The sequence below is a fragment of the Heterocephalus glaber genome, unplaced genomic scaffold, assembly GCF_053883595.1.
Source record: "Heterocephalus glaber isolate CG9 unplaced genomic scaffold, H.glaber_assembly_v1.0 deba00001572, whole genome shotgun sequence".
Lineage (NCBI taxonomy): Eukaryota > Metazoa > Chordata > Mammalia > Rodentia > Bathyergidae > Heterocephalus > Heterocephalus glaber.
Window position 1 is genome coordinate 7,897,044 of NW_028258357.1, and position 12,148 is coordinate 7,909,191.

A 12,148-nucleotide genomic window follows, 5' to 3' on the forward strand; every position below is an offset into this window, starting at 1 on the left:
CATATGAATTTCCAAACAAATGAAGTATTTTTAAGCTCTCTTTAAAATCTGTAGACTCCCATATATCAAATACCTACCTAGGATTGAGAGCTAATGAAAACTCCCTCCACAGGAAGACAGTTAATGACTAAATATACTACAAATTTATCACAATCTTATCTCAAAATATCACCTGCTTTATAATGCAGAGCTCTAGATCTGTACACAGAGAACTTCTAAAATAAATATGATGTTTAGAGAAAACCAAAAGCCAGGCATTTTGAAGGTACACATCTTCTATTTTAGACACATCTTAGTTTAGTTATTTTAGCTAAACTCAAAGCATTCCATTCACCCTCATTTTCTGCACAAGAAGGACGACTAGTGGTCAAACTATGTAGTCACCCCTTAATTTAACACGCCTTGAATTTATAGAATCGTGTATTTGCAATTAAATTTACAAACAACTTAGTTCATATTTGTCATTGAGGATAACAAGGTGATGAAAAAGAGGAATGAATTAATTACTCCAGGTTTCCTGGGTATGTAGTGGTAGATGCAGGTGTCCTTCTAATACATAACCTCATAGAATTAATTTTCTTTGGTTGTGAATATGCAGTGTAAAATAATTAACTCAGATTTCTTTATTGGAGTTCAGAAGAATTTGATTCTTTGTGCAAAGACAAGTTGTAATTAGTTTGCCCCCAGAACTTGGAACCTTATAGCTTAGTCTTTCTAAAATTTTGGGGAAAGATTTGTCTTAGTTTCTGACTAGATTTCAACTCTCTGAAAAGGAATAGGTTGTTTTACATTTGTTTTAGTTGACTCGTATGCACCAAAACCTCTCCAATAGAATTACTACTGAACAAATACATGGAACTTGCGGATGTTGTTCTCGGACATAGCTCTCCATCTTCTATGCACATACTTATGAAATGTGATCAAAATATACAGTAAATGATTTTCTAAACTGTTACAGTAAAAGACACATTGCCATTAATCCCCCTCAAAATACTCTCACTTTGGACACATTTATCCCATCATTCTTGCCACTTTCCCACTCACGAAGCAGTTCATGAGTGTTTATAAGATGTGATCAAAAATACAGTGTATACTGCTGCCAAGTTCCATCCGATAGAAAAGCGGAAAAGCTGCTTGTAAAAAAATTATAGTATGTCCTCATCTGCCTTATCTTCTGGATTTGGTACCTTGAAACTTCTGGGTCTTCTGCAAAGTGAAAAAGACCATGAAAGCTAAACATTTTGAATTGATGCAAGATGTGGAGGAAGCCACAACCGGACAATTAAAGACACTCACAAAAGAGGACTTCAGAACTGCTTCAGAAAGTGGCAAGAATGTTGAGATAGAACTGCATTTGGGGTGGTGGGAGGTATTCTGAGGAAATGAATGCCAATGTATCTTTCATTGTAATAAATATTTTAAAAATTGGACATTCACCATATTTTTCTATCATACTTTGTAAATACCTCAAGAACCCATACACTACAGCCCTTCCTCCTAGGCCCATGACTGAATGGTGATGCTCATGCCTGATTGTTCCATTCCTTGAATAAATGTGAGCCAACAAGTTCATGTATTTTAGCTAAATTTAATTGTACTCTGGAAACTTGGAACAGCTAGTAGGTAATGTGTTTAGAAGTAATTGTTTTAAATTCAGAGCTTAAACAAAGACCTCTGCAAATCATCTAGGCTTCTTTTTTTCATCACTCACTCAAAGTATTTCTTAATTTTAACACAGAATGGTCCTGTAGGCAGAAGACTCCCACACAAGTAGGGGGGAAAAAAACCTTCCTAAAGTTGATTAATATAAAAGCACAGAGGGGAAAAAAAGGTAACAAAGAAATGGTCTCTTGAAAGCAAAATGACTGAGCTGAATCAGTAGCCAAGAAACGTTGAAGAATGAAGTAGTTAGTTTGGTATGTCTGATCTATGCAAATTGAAGACATTCCAAACTCCATGTGTTTTCTTATGTACACAGTGTCTCAACACTGTTTCCCATAGTAACCATATCCTCAAGTGCCATGGCTTTGAGAGATGAAGTATTTATTATCAATTTTGAATACTGCAAGATTTCACAAGGTTCAACTAGGCAAGAGGGGAATCTCAAGAATCATATAAGAAAAGGTTTATAACAGAAAATATTAGAGTTCATACAACTTCTTCCATGAAAGAACTTTCTTGTACATTCAACTAAAAGTACTCATTTCCTTATTTCAATCAGAAATCTCTATCACATCTCTCCAGTACATTGAGGGTGAAGCCTCTATCCCAGAGGAAGTTGTGACGGTTGTAGCAGGTACTTATTCACTAATCCAATGTTCTCTATGACCTCACTGTGTACCGTGGACTATGCTTGGTGCTGAAAGCATCAAGAAAGTAAAAGTCTAGTAAATGAGGCATATGTTTTAAATTCTAATATAATAGTATCTTTCATCTGATAATGTACACATACCATCCAAAAGTATGTATGCATGAAAAAACACTTACTGTTAGGAAGATCAAATTTTGCAGTTTGCCAAATTTGTACCTGTTGTTTTAATGAAATGATTAGTACCATTCTAGTTTAGATGGCAAATTATATAGTTTCCCTATTTATTAACCAGTTTATGTATGCCAAGCAGTAGAGATACAAGAAATTCTCTTCCCTTAAGGAGTATCTAGTAGAGGAGGTAGAAAGTTAATTGCAACACATGTGATAAGTGCTATATATATTAGAGGTACATACATACAGTGTCTTCAAAGTTTAGTCATAGCATACCAGGTCCAGAGTGAAAGTCAAGAATAGTTTTCAGAGTTCCAGGGGCCTATGGTGAGTAGTCTTAAAGGCAAAATAAGAATTAACTAAGTGAAGAAAGAATGCTCCTAACAAAGGAAGTGTAGTTGCCAAAGAACAAGAGAGAACATAGCAATTTTTAGAAATTAAAAGCATTTGATTTGCCTGAAGCTTCACCTGCAAGTGTGGACAGATAGGAGATGGAGCTGGAGAAATTAATTACTGGATTATGAAGGACCTCGGGTGCTGATTTAAGGTCTGAATTGAATTCCTAGGATTGAAAAGTTACTGATGCATAAAACACAGGTTTACTTGGGCCACAGTTTAAAGCATAAAATAGAGTAAAGTATAGGGAGATATAAGCAGGAGTTTTGAGATGGGATTCAAAATGGGCTTAATTTTCATGATTCTCTCTCTCTCTCTCTCTCTCTCTCTCTCTCTCTCTCTCTCTCTCTATTTACTTTCTTCTTGGAATAATAATATCATATCTGGATTCCAGCGAAAATTTTGTGACCCTAAGGAAGGAAATGACACATAGTGAGTAAGCAAGGCGAAAAATAATGAATCTGTATTGCAGTGAATTTGTTGATTTATTTTTATGGTTATAACCATGGTCACCTACTTTAACTTAATTTTATCCATTCTCCTTTGTGCTTCCCTAGAGTTAACCTTTATTCTAATATTGATGTGTATCATCTCAAAAATATGTGTATTTTTATATCTAAAAAAATAAATTCATCCTCTTACATTATATTAATTCAGATATATATTAGGCTGCTATAAGAACGAAACCCCAAACTCCAGTGGCTCACAAATCTTGTTGTTCAAAAGAGGAATCTGGAATTAGGCTAGCCATCCACAAATTTATTCCAGATCTAGGTTGTTTCTCTTGTCAATACATCATCCTCTCAGGTGAACTTATGGTTAAAGCTGCCATTTTTGCACTCTACACACTGGAAAGAGGAAAGGGAGATGGGGTAGGACACAGCACCTTTTCACATTTAAGGACATAACATGAAAGTTGTTCATACCATTCATGTGCATCATATTGGGCAGAATTTAACTCAGGGCTGTATCTCACTTCAGAGAATCTAGAACATGTCTAGAAACACACATGGACCTAGTGAAGAGCTAGCCTCTTATTGAAAGAAAGAAGGCTTGAGTGGATCTTGAGCAATAGTTAGTCACTGATTTATAAATTGATTTGATTGTGTGTATTCTTTAGTAATTAATTTTTTACTTGTAATATTAAATTTTATATCTATCCTCATTGTTACATTAAGTAATATTTAGGTAACTGTAATAACCATACAGTTCTCATTATAGGGATAGATCACAATGTATGCATCCATTTGCTGTTGGGAATTTAAATATGGAAACCTAATAAATAATTCTCATCTTCTCCATCAGTGATTAACTAATTGAGAATGATTTTTATCATGTGAGAAATTACCTTTTACAAAAAAGTAGCTTCTAGGGCCAGGGATTTAGCTCAGTGGTTCTGCCACTTGCTTCACAAGCGCAAGGTCCCGAATTCAATACTGGGTACCAAAAAAAAGTAGCTTCTAGTTACACCACCAGGCAAATTATCTTGATAAGATGCTCTAATTATACAGCTTATTAGATCAATGTAAAGCATACAGTCAGAAGCAAGGGAAAAGAAACGGGATGTGTTAATATGGTTAGCACAGGATGCAATTAGGATGAAAGGACCATCCAAGCTATATCCTGCCTCTCTGCTGCATCTGCCTTCTGAGCAGATGATGCGGTTGTGAGGACCACAGTCAAATGTTGAGGTAACGGAGTCCACAGGTAGAAGCTGGCCAACATACGTTCTTGTTCTTTTGAAGAGATCCCGGGGCAATGAATCTTATAAGCAACTATGGATTTTAAGTGTTTCCTGGACAGAGAACTTGTGGGTCCAGAATGGGTGTCACCAATAGATGGACTGCTCTATAATGTGTGTCACTGGTGATCAATGCTTGCCTCTTGTCAGGTGAGCTCATAGTTGAAGCTGGCATTCTTGTGTCCTAGCAGCTAGAAAGGGAAAAGAGAGAGAGTGGTCGGATGCAAAAGCTTAGCATAGACTGAGTAGTTATTCTGGCTAAAGGAAGGGTATAACCAGGTGATGTTTGCTTAAGACCTCATGTGCAGAGTCCTGCCTGTCTAAAATCAGTCATATATATGTGGGCAAAGCCCCTTAACCTGAAGGAACCACTAAGATAAAATTCCTTCAAGTCTACAGCTAGCATGCTATCCCCAAATCATAGACCTTCCTACTCTGCCCACACTGAGTCTCTTTACTCTATATTATATTCTCAGTGTGGCAAGCAAAGGGACCCAATAAAGAACATATACCTAGATGGAGTCATTTAAAAAATAAGAGGAAGGGCCAGGGATTTAGCTCAGTGTTTCTGCCATCTGCCTCACAAGCACAAGGTCCCAAGTTTGATACCCGGTACCAAAAAAATGAAAAATAAGAGGAAAAAAAGAATGCCAAATAGGAATCAAAATAATAGCTCTTTACTAGTGAAGACTGAACTGGAGAATATGTTTGACATTTATGGCCCTCCTAATGTACCCAGGTCATAAGCTGATGCCACCAATTGCAGTTGTCCCCACACCAATGGGGTGAGATTTACCCCGTAACTTCTGGAAGGCAGAAAAGCATGATGTGCTTTCCTTTCCCAAGAAACATAGAGAAAGGAGCCAAGTTATGCAACTTCATTTCCTTGTGGGAAACTTACCAATAATTCACTCCTCTTCCTGTGAAGAGGAGAACATGAGAAGTGCACTAATTAAAGCACCACTATTGCAGCAAAACATTATCATAGAGTGTAATTTAACAATAAAACAAGGTATTGCTTGCCAAGTTTTCCAGCAAGAAAAACAGTGCTGCAGTGTAAATCTTTGTACCCATTTCTTTATGCAAAGTACAAGAGCAATATCTTTAAAATATACCTAGGAGAGGATTTTCTGGGTCATTTTACATCACATGATAAACACTTAAATTGTTCTCCTCAGAGACTGAAGCAAACTACACTTACATCATTAGAAGTAGAAGCTTTCCTTGACCCTATCTTTAGCAAGGCTGGATGCTGAAATGGATGGATGGATGGATGGATGGATGGATGGATGGATAGACAGACAGACAGACATCTGCTGAGTATAAAATGATACACCAATGTAAAAATGATTTTAATTCTATTTCTGTCACCTTCATGAAACTGAATGCCTTCCATGCTTACCTGACATCTATACTGTATCTTCTTTCATGGGATTTGCTCATTCTTTTTTTCCTCCTCCATTTTATGTTTGATTTCTTACAGATGTATAGAGTTTTTGCTGTAAAATTAAAAATACAAATTTAAGGTCAATATTAAATATTTTCTATCACTCTCTCCTTTATATTTTGGTTTTTTTCCTACACTATATTTTAGGATTTTTAAGGGTGATGGAAAGCAGGGACCTATTTTTCTGTTGACTCAGTCTCTCTTTTTCTATATCTAATCTTTTCTTTAATGCCTCAGTCAATTTTAAATATCAACTAGAAGACATTATGATAAGAGGAAAGAGAAACTTTATATCAAACACACTACATAGCAAGCAACTTTATAAACATTCCTCCTTGACTTAAGTTCTTCAACATCCTTCCCTGGCTATGAGCTGAGCCTCTGAGTCTGCTGTTTTCTTTAAATTCTTCCCTAGCCTCTCTTAATCTCTAATTCTCCAAGGAATTTATCTATACCCCTAATTTATATAGGGCTTTCTGAAAAACTAAGTCTAGCAGTTAGCTAAACCCTTACAACATTTGGTGCCCATTCTCATATATACAACCAGCATCTCAAAATATGCATACAGCAGAAAGGAAGATTTAGGATTTTCCTGCAAGGTGGTCAACAGTAGTTTGGTCAGTAGTTTGCTCAACACTTAGGAAATGGTAGTGCTCAGAAAGGGCCAGTATTACAGTTTGGAACAAGTTTGTCACTCCATTCTCATTCCAAGAAAAATTATACACATCTTCCTCATAATAACTGTACTTGTTCTTTTCTGGGATGAATTTCTAAATGTGGAATGATTGGGTCAAAGTGCACTCATTGCTTGAGATTTTTCACAAGTGTTCAAAAGAAGCAGCTTTCTAAAATAGCTAAACCTACTTTCCACCCCATATGTGGTAACAGTGATTTACAGTTCTCTGAGGGCCCCAAATAGAATCTCTGGAAGGCCACACTACATTAGAGACTGCAGTCATCCCTCAATATCCTCAGGGAACTGGTTCCAGGACTTCCAAAGACACCAAAATGTTCAGATATATCATATAAAATTGTATAGTGTTTTCATACAACTCATATCCATCCTCTCATATAATTTAAATCATTTCTAGGTCATTTCTAATACTTAATGCAATGTAAATACTATGAAAATAGTTGTTCTGTGTTATATAGGGAATAGTAATAAGGAAAATAAGCGTATATGTGGTTAGTAAAGTTGCAACTTTTTTGGTAATGTTTTTGATTCGTGATTGACTGAATATGCTCAACTAGATACAGAGAGCTGATTGTACTCACCTGAACAGACGAGAAAACTAAGCAAGACTGCCACATATTGGTAAGACATTGAACAGAATTGGCCATAGGCAGAATCTCCTTGTCCATCACTTACATACACGCACACACACACACACACACACACACACACTCACATTCAATGTTCCTGTTCCACAAAGAACTCTGGGAATTAAAAACAATACTTCCCCATGAAAAATACCGTATTCATAATACCTTGTCCAGTAATCCAAAGCCATTTATTTGCCAATTACTATGTATCAAGCATTGTGTTAGACACTACAGACTTCAAATTAATTGGAAAAAGTAACTACCTTCAAAACTCATCTATTGGAGGAGACAAACGTATCAATAATGCCTAAAACATACATCTGAATTCTAAACTTTAATCTCTCTCTAAAAAGTATACACATTTAGTACACTGAGGAAAAGAAGAATAGATAATTGTCCTAAACAATTATAAAAAATATTTTACCTATTTCTGTTCAAATTCCAATTCTCAAATTTTTTAATTTCCTGAAAGATGTATTTTGCACTACTAGCATTGTGTTATATCCATTGTGAATGTATTTTCCAGTAAACTCAAGTTAATTAAGGAAGATGAGTTTAATATTCATTTTATCAAAATCACTTTCATGGTGTTCCTTATAATGTTCCTAATGGTAGGCTACGGACTTTTTATTGTGTCTCTTATAGTTACAAAGGCTTGTTATAAGCTAAAGAAACCAGGTCTGAATTCATCTTTTGAAATTGATGAAAACAGAGCACATGATAGTCTGTGTAGATATCACACATTTACGCAGAAATTGTGGAGGGAGGAGGGAGGAAGAGAGAGAGAGGGAGAGAGAGAGGGAGAGAGAGGGAGAGAGGGAGAGAGGGAGAGAGGGAGAGAGAGAGAACTGGAGTATTAAAAAAATGAATGGTTATTTTTGAAAAACTAAAATAGGTACATCAATGCCTTCAAACCTCCACCCCATTTGAGCCCTTGAGTTTTATACATTTCCATCTCACCTTTCCTTTCTTTTGCTTTAGGCTGCTACCTCCTAGAAGCCTGAGTTTCCTCAACTACCCAACAGAACCTAGCACCTGAAACCCATGACCACTGAAAAGGTAGAAGTTAGTTGAACCTTCTAGGAGTTACTAATATTTTCATTTCAGCTCTTATAGTTGCCAATAATTCTAAAATATGTCATTTCCTTTCTTGTGAGGAAGCACATTCTTTCTGAATACAGTGAAATCTTTCTTTGATGATTCTAAAGTTTGGTGCCTCAGGGATATTCTCAAAAACCACAGTTTCCTTTGCTCGGTAGAAGGTATAGTGAAGGTTCACCTTTTTAAATGTGATCCTGTTAAGTAGATTGTTTTCTTAAATGTGCTTCTTTCTTACAACAGAAAACGACAAAAAAAAAAACCATTAGAGGTATTAAACTATGCTGAATTTTAACTAAACATATCATAGGACCCCACATTATAAATACTGACCATTGGCTCCTCTGGGCTCTATTTTCACCTTTCTTCAAGGATTAGAATATGGCCATTGCTTTTATTAAAGGATTAGCCTGCCTATTTTCAGCCACCAACTTTTCTCCTAATATGGCCAGTTGCTTTGCAAAAGTATAGACTAGGCACAGCTACGAATGGATTCATGCCATCTATCTTTTCTGAAAACCCTAACAGCTCAATGAACATGTAATTCTTGTGCTTTTTTAACGTATGAAATATTCTAGTAAATATTTTGCCATCTACCCGGCACTAAGCCATTAGGTAAACAATTGAATTCAACCAGCATTTATCAAATACTACCTGGCCCAGCACATACCTACCATTTGTTCTCAGCTTGAGAGAACTGAGAAATCAGAAGACAAACTAGCTCCATAGCCCCAGCCAGCTGTACAGTCTGGGAAGAAGAGAGGAAGGCAGGCTGGCAAGGTCCACTCACGGGGTGTCCTGAGGGAGGCTCTAAGATCTTCTTCCCTCTCTGGTATGAAATTCTTGCCAATAAAGTCCACTCCTCTGAAACAATAAGCATGGACCCACTGAATTTATCTCTTTACCTCTCTTCCTTCTTCTAGAAGTAAGCTGCCTACTAGCTGCATAAAAGGCTTTCATAAATATTTTAATTAAGTCATAGAATCTATTTCAATTAAACTATATCTAGAAGGCCCTGTTTAAAAGGTTACCCGTGGAGTAGGGGAAATTTAGGGCTCATAGTTTCTCATTTCTCCCACTACAGTCCAACTTTTGACATCCCATAGTTTGAGAGTTTCAAAGCACCTGCTGTTTGAATCCGTATCTTTCCTGAGACTCCAGAACTGACCCATCAAATATTTCACAAGAGCACATGCAAAAGCAATGGCACACATAATGTCTGCCTCTGGCCACACATTGCTCCCACTTCCTTCACCTTCTAATCTCTCACCAAAGTTCTCTAGAATTCTTTAAAGTAATCAGAAAGCCAATCTATATGACCAATTGTTGGACAAGCACCTATTGTCTGCAAAGCTTGGTGTCAAGATTCCATTCTTTTTATCATAAAACCTAACAACAGCTCCCATAGAGAGATGTTGTTCATCTTCCTCTGTTGGTGAGAGATGTGGAGGTGCAGGGAGTTTTTCATTTCTTTCCATTTAATTTCTGTCATCCTTATCCTAGCCTGATCTTTCTGGCCATTTTCCCTTTTACTCCTTACTCTCTTGCTACAATAACTAAGGATATCAGATTCTTTCTGCTTTTACACACATGCATTCCTTCTCCTTGCCTGGTCTACCCATGTTCTCAGTGCTCATCCTCACATCTCTTACCCTGGCTAATACCAACTTACCCTTTAGGTCCTACGCTGATGTCACTTCCTAAAACCAGCCTTCTTTACTCCCTCACCTCACATAAAGAGTTGCCAGACAAAATATAAGGATACAGTTCAATTACAATTTCAGATAAGCAACAAATAACTTTTTAGCACAACTATAGCTCCAATATTTCATGAACCATACTTACTAAAGTGTTCACTATCTGCCACTTCCAAATGAGGTCTGTTTCTCTTGCTATTCACTCTTAAGAGAACCATGGTTCCTCCTTCATAATATTTAAGAAATTATGATCAATGATTGCATGATAATGCTATGTTTAAAAAGGGTCTTTAAGCTGCTCTAGACTTTAGGTCTCAAGACTGTGCCTATTTTGTTAACTCTAATATTTCCTGCACTTAGCATAGTGTCTGTCACATATTCATTATCCAATAAATACATCACATAAAAGAATAATGAAAGAAAGAGAAGGGAAGGAAGGAAGGAAGGAAGGAAAGAAGGAAGGAGGGAGGGAGGGGAGGGGAGGGAGGGAGGGAGGAGGGAAGGAAGCTAGGGAGTGTGAGACCAAAAGTGACTCCATTTTGCTAATGTGAGACCAGAATGACTCCATTTTGTCCAAAATGGAGCAGTCTCCTTTGTTCTTTCAAATTAATGATTAAATGTGCTTAATCTGGGACAAAAGACATGATCTGTAACTCAAGATTCCTAAGCTCATTACTTAGCCATCTGTTTGCCCTAGAAACAAGTGTCCCGGGCCCACTATCTATAGGACAATCTGTTAACGTGCTGACTATCCACACAAGGTGGTCATGACCATTAGTCAAGATGTCTGCTGACCATCAGTACGTGACAGTAGACCACTAACCTTTGTCCCCATTTTTCTTGTAAAAACCTATACGTAATCCCCTTCAACCCCCAATGAGCCTAGCCAATCAAAATTCTACACTTCATACTTGCTAAATGTTAACCAATCATATGGCTGCTAATGACCGAAGCTTGCTGTAACCTCTATAAAAACCCTGCTAATTTGGAACTCGGGGCTCTCAATCTCGATCCGCTGTGTCGGTGACAATTGAGAGTCCCTGCTTAAGCTTGAATAAATGACCCTCGTGTGCTTACATCGGAAACGGCCTCCTGGTGGTCTTTGGGACTTCGTAATCTGGGCACAACAGGAGCCAGGCAAGAATTATTGCAGTTTTCTCCATGGACTGGGACACCAATGTGTGCGTGTGTAACTTAACATAATAGTAATAAATTCCTACAATTATCATCATTTAGTGTTAACTGAACTGAGTCTCAGGCAATGCTCATGCATACGATACTTTTACTTCCTTTTCTTTTCTTTATTGTATTTTTTGCAGTGCTGGAAATCAAACCCAGAGCCTCACACACACTAGGCAAGTGTTCTGCAACTGAGCTACACCCTCAGGCTTGTTTCTTTATTTTTTAGAAAAAAAGAGAAGCATTTTTCTGTTGAGAGATAATGCTTCTTAAATATCTTCATGTTTTTTTCATGTAGTCAGGGCTTTCTGAAGAAAGAGCACGAGTACCTGGATTAAAATATGATTGAATATCAAATGTTTTCATTCTTTTTTCCTGCTTTAACAAAATACCATAGACTAGGTAACTTGTGAATGACAGGAATTAGTTTCTTACAGCTCTGGAGGCTGGGAAGTCCAAAATCAAGATGCTACAAATTCTGTGTCTAGTGAGGATCTTTCAGTTCATAGGTGGCACTTTCTGATTTTGTCCTCACACGGTGGAAGGTAAAGCAAGCTCCCTTGGGCCTCTTTCAAAAATACATCCATTTCATTCTCACCTCCTAAGGCACCACCTCTTAATACAATCACCTTCAGGGGTTAGACTTTCAGCATATGAATTTGAGGGACACAACCTCAGCATCAAGCCTAAAGGCCCCTGAATTTGGTAGTGCCCTCTGGAGTGTTCCCGCCCCATCATCATGAGTTTACATTCCAAAGTGGCAAAATAGAAACTTGCTCTTCCCC